Raw genomic sequence first — 6,013 nt, 5'->3', positions numbered from 1 at the left:
AGTGACTTCAGAACAAGCTGCAGTAAGAGAACGGTATTGATCCTCAGAGATGCTCCTCAGGGTGTTTGAGGCACAACCCTATTTTGGGTTATGGGGTCATATCCTGGACCTCCGTGGATTCACACCTGCTAAAGATGTACAGTGAAATCCTGGCTCCATGAAATAGTGACGAATACTCCCATTGATTTCAGTGGGCCAGAATTTCACCCCCATCTCTTTAAGGAATGCCCAGGCCTTGCTCCAGACCCCTGTACAAGAGTGAATTTCACCTTCACCCTTATCTCCCAGCAAGGAAAGTAAACCAAAGACTAACTGAATTCTCTAAGTCCCTAACTACAGACTTTGATATTCACTGGTGGGGAAATGCATCCAAAGGGCTTAGGTGGAACTCACTGTGCAGCGATGGGGAGAAAAGCGAACGACTTACAGAGTGGTGTAAAAAAGGGGACAGAAAATATTGGATTGCTGATAGAGAAACTGATGTGATGCCCTCACCTGGGATACTGTACTCAGTTCTGGTCACCCCATCTCTTATACAACAGAGAAGAAATGGGATGGGGGGTGTGATGAAGTGGGACTGTTCTTAATGGTTCCTCTGAATAGTGTGAGGGTGCCTCAGTTTCCCCTATGCAGTTCTTAAGTATCTAGGTGGTGGGATAAGGGTGTGTGATCATTGCAGAGCCCTAGAGGGCAGGTGTGTGCAGGGGTCTGGACACAGAGAATGGCCAACACCCTGTTTCCTGGCAACTGATGGCCTGGGCCCTTCCCCCCTGCAAGGTGAGAGCTAAAGGTTTGGAGAACAAAGGAATCAGGTGACCTCCTGGCCCGGGAAAGGGACAAAGCCCAGAGGAGCAGGAGGGGCTGGAGGGAGTTTCAGTTTGGGGCTGGCTGGAACATGGAGTGAAGTGCAGACGTGGTTGTCTGGCTCACTGCCCCCCAAAATGGACCCAGCTGAGGGGTCCTGTTCTCTGCACCTGCAAATTCTGTTTTAGACCATGTTCCTGTCGTCTAATAAACCTCTGTTTTACTGGCTGGCTGAGAGTCACGTCTGACTGCGGAGTTGGGGTGCAGGACCCTTTGGCTTCCCCAAGACCCCGCCTGGGCGGACTCGCTGGGGGAAGTGCACGGAGGGGCAGAGGATGCTGAATGCTCTGAGGTCAGACCCAGGAAGGTGGAAGCTGTGTGAGCTGTATGTCCTGAAGACAGGCTGCTCACAGAAAGGAGACTTCCCCAGAGTCCTGACTGGCTTCATAGGGAGCAGTTCCAGAGCATCGCCCAGGGACTCCGTGACAGGGGGTTTCAGGGGTGAGTGACAACAATGATTAAAGGCCTGAAAAAACTCTAATGGGATGAGGGATTGCAAAGATGGTGAATAAAAGGGGACATGACAGAGGTATACAAAATAGTGAGTGGCATGGAAAAAGGAGAGCAGGAACTTCTGTTTACCATTTCTCTCATAATACAAGAATGGAATTGGAAGACAGAAAATATAAAACTGATTAAAGGAATTTCTTACACAAAGCATAATTAGCCTGTAGAACTCAAAGCAGACTGCTAAGAATTACAAAAGGATCTCACAAAACTGGGTGACTGGGCAATAAAATGGCAGATTAAATTCAATGTTGATAAATGCACATATGAAAACATAATCCCAACTATACATACAAAATAATAGGGTCTAAATTAGCCGTTACCACTCCAGAGAGAGATCTGGCAGTCACTGTGGAGAGTTCTCTGAAAACATCCAATCAAGGTGCAGCACAATCAAAAAAGCTAGCAGAATGTTAGGAACCATTAGGAAAGGGCTAGCTCATAAAACAGTAAATGCCATAGTGCCACTATATAAATCCATGGTATGTCAACATCTTGAATACTGCAGGCAGTTCTGGTCACCCCATCTCAAAAGAGATATATTAGAAATTGAAGAGGAGGTACAGAGAAGGGCAACAAAAAAAGCTTAGGGTTATGGAACAGCTTCCGTATGAGGAGAGATTAAAAAGGGGGACTGTTCAATTTAGAAAACGAGACAACGAAGGGGGGATATGACAGAGGTCTGTAAAATTATGACTGGTGTGGAGAAAGTGAATAAGGAAGTGTTATTTATCCAGTCACATAACATTTGGGATAAGAAAAGCACAACCATAGATGTAAGCTACCGAATGACTGTGCTTAAAGTGAAGCTTCTCCTATGGGCAAGTTATTAGATAATGATCCATTATGGGGCTTCTTGCACCTTCCCTTAAGCATGTGGTGCATGCTGGCAATTTCCTGCAGTATCCTCAATAAACTTTACTGACTTAAGCTAAACCTTATTGAATAAAGTTTAATATCTTTGGATCCATTGTATTAAAAATGTAGCTGTTTGTGTTCTCCTAGGATTGTAGGTAACTTTTCTAGGAGAGGTTTCAGAGTAGCAGCCATGTTAGTCTGTATCCACAAAAAGAAAAGGAGTACTTGTGGCACCTTAGAGACTAACCAATTTATTTGAGTATAGTGAGCTGTAGCTCACGAAAGCTTATGCTCAAATATATTTGTTAGTCTCTAAGGTGCCACAAGTACTCTTGTTCTTTTTTCTAGGAGGGTGACTAATGTAAACCTTGGGGGAAATGTTGGGAACTTCAAAGAACTGTTTGGTACAATACGTGTGAAATGGAAAATACAAATTCTCCCCTCTGAAGCCAGCCTTTTGAAGCTACGTCTGGGGAGAGAGATCCATCGTCTACCAATTAGCTGCTTCTGGAAACTCCTGATCAAAGCCGCCCTCCCCCCAACTGTATAAAGGAAGGACTGAAATGTTCATGAGAGTGCTCATTCTCAGTTGTGGCTGTCATGAACCTGTAACCACAAGAGACCGGGGGTGAGGGGCTGAAGTATTCACCTGCCAGAACCCATGTTGGAGACAGTAGGAGGGGTCTCTGCTAGACTCATTAGCATGTGGGTAGGTTCTCTTAGTGTCTTTAGTATGTTTTCTATGTAGTGCATTTACCTATAGAATAAATGTGCTTGCAGAAGAAGTGGTGCATGGTAACTTACGACCGTGGCAATTGCACAGTTAATCACCCTGAGGAGATAGGCAAAGCAGGCCTGCTCTGACATTGCTGGGGAAGTCGCAGTAGAATTGGGGCGCTGTGCCAGCTGGAGATATCCTGGTTAGAAGGGCATGAGACACATGACAGCCAGGGGAGCCAGAAGCCTGAGCATGGGTGCCCTTACTGGACTATAGCAGGGGAATACAGATGCAGTAGTCTGAACTGTGACAGTGACCACTACCAGAGGCAGGATATCAAATGCAGGGCTGAGTAATTCTGGCAGTTCATTGGTCCTCTCATAGCTCTACGTCAGGAAAGAGAAAGCAGCGAGTGCCTGCCCACCTCTCAAGCCTCATGCCATACTAAATGAGAAAAGCAATGGACAGGGCTATTACCCCAAGTTGGCTTACACTCCCTCCCCACACACACTTCCAGCCCTAGTTTGTTATAAACCTCCCTGGATTATAAAGCTAATCAAACTGACCCTCAACCTGTGCACTTTGGTTCTCAACCTTTCCATGTCCACAAGGCCTAGCATGGCAAAAAAAAAAAAAAAATCAACCCACAACTACCACAACCCACGGGTCTTGCAGCTGCAAAGGCTCATGGGATTTAGGTCACCAAAGACACAATGGAAGGAGTTTGGGTGCAGTATGCTAAGCAGTTAGGGTTGCCAGCTTTCTAATTGCACAAAACCAAACACCCTTGCCCCGCCTCCTGCCCTGCCCCCACTCGCTCCAGCTCCCCTCCCTCCATCTCTCACTCTCTCTCACCCTCACTCACTTTCTCTGGCTGGGGCAGGAGGTTGGGGCGAGGGAGGGGGTGAGGGCTGCAGCTGGGGTGCGGGCTCTGGGGTGGGTCTGGGGATGAGGGAGCCTGCCTTAGCCCTGCTGACCAGACTTTTAACAGCCCAGTCAGCACCCCCTTTTCGACCAGGTGTTCTGTTGACAACCAGATGCCTGGCAATCCTAGAAGGAGTTCGGGGGGTAGGGCTGCTTCTGGACTGGGTGCTGGTTATGGTTGCTTTCCCCCTCTCATGATGCTGCTCCTGGAGACAGTAAATCCTGCTCCACAGCCTCTAAAAGTGCTGCTTCCTCTGCCCTGGAACTGAGGGGGGTCTTGGGGTTGACAGCTTAGGGACAAAATCAGGGAGCGGGGTCAGGGCAGCAGCAGAAGCAGGAAGGAAATGGCTGCTTCCTTCTCCTCCCTAGCTCTGGCTGAGTTCCAGTGACTGCAGCATCCTGCCAATATTTTTTTCTCAACCCCGGGGTTGCAACCCACTGGGCGCCCTCCTCATGCCAGACTTGGGGGTCGCTCCCCCTGGGCTGAGAAACACTGGTATGCTCAGTGCCATTGACAGCAAAATAGCCTGTCCCGAGGCAGCCACTGGGCTCCACTAGCCTGTCCCTCCAAAGTCTCTTTGCTTTCTTTACATGTCTGAGTTCCTCGGCAAATGGGATGAAGACAGGTTTGACTCTTTTCTGTGCACATCTGACATGCAGTAACTATGAAACATTTATTGCGTTCAGCTGCACATCTCATCTGGAGGGAATGGGGTCTCTACATATTTAATTTTTTTCCATTAAAAACTCATGAAACAATGATCCCTTTCTCACAAGTCCCTAATCAGCTTCCATTTCCTACCTCCGGGTGGACTGTTTTGTTTCATCTAGAAGAAGGAAGGGAATCTTTCCCCCATCTCCTTTGTGCTGGTTGTCAGTGGTGCGGAAGAAGGTTGATGAAATGTCCTGATAGTGCCAAACAAGAGCAAGGCAGCAGAGGGCAATAAATACCTAGAAAGAAAGCAGCATAGGACACTTCAGATGTACTTAGATTCTGACCAGGGGTGAGCATGTGGTGTCTGCAGGTCTATAAAGAGAAATATAGGAGAATGAGACTAGTTCAGGATCTAGTCAAGCTGTATCCTCCCTGTACTGTTGTATGGCTGCGAAACATGGACACTACACCGCTCAGACTAAGCAAAGCTGGAGGCTTTACACACAAAATGCCAATGTTGTATATTGGGCATAAAGTGGAATGACTTCATCTGTAATGCAGATGTTTATGGTTGCTCCGGTCTACAGACTATTGGGGCTATTGTCTGCAGATCGTGCCTTGCGCTTTTCAGACATGTTGTGAGAATGCCACACGACGTTCCAGCGAATGCTGGTCTCCGGCTGGCTTGCAACATCCGGGATAAAATTCCACCAACCGAGGGGTGGAGGCGGCCCAGCAGACCTCCTATTACATGGGTTCATAAAGACTGCTCCAAGCTTGGACTCTTGGGCTGTCAAGCCCTTCCGCCGCACAGGAACAGACCGAATGGCGAATGATCGCTACATCTGACCATTCGGCTAAGCGTTGAAGAAGAAGACTAGTTAGGGACAAGTGTACAGGAAATAAACAGAGCCTCAAGAGCCTGCTGCTATGAAAGGCTGGAGGTAAGGATTTAAGGCTCAGGAGAGAAGACCCCAAAATCTTTGGCAGAGTGCCTGAATGATGAGAGTGCAACCAAGTGCTGCCATGAAGAATAGAGGTCCAATATAAGACTGCTACCAGCAATGTATGAGGAGGGGTGGACTTCATTTGCCATTCTGAACAGCATTTCTTTAAGCTCTTAGAGGAAGTCCTTGAGATAAAAATAAGACACTTACAGAAACATCTGATCAGAGCATGACCTAAATACATTAGACAGATAGATAGACGCTGCAAATTCAGGATTAAATGCGAAAGGAACAAAGAAGGAAAGATCAGCTGTTGCTGTCATTAGTGAATTAAGGTTACTTGAGTGAAGGATTTCTGTATTTTCAAAAATGTGACTTGCTTTTAAGTTTAACCTTAACTCTGAATTTCCTAGGTTTCTAATGTTTGTTTTTTGATCATTTCCATGTTCTTGTCAAGTATTTTCCCCCTTTAAACTGTTGAGCTATACTCTTAACCTTAACAATGTTTTTTTGAATATATGTAGAGTTTGGAATTCTGTA

The sequence above is a fragment of the Natator depressus genome, chromosome 14, assembly GCF_965152275.1.
Source record: "Natator depressus isolate rNatDep1 chromosome 14, rNatDep2.hap1, whole genome shotgun sequence".
NCBI classification, from domain to species: domain Eukaryota; kingdom Metazoa; phylum Chordata; order Testudines; family Cheloniidae; genus Natator; species Natator depressus.
The sequence above is the reverse complement of the archived record's forward strand: the minus strand, read 5'-3'. Positions refer to the sequence as shown.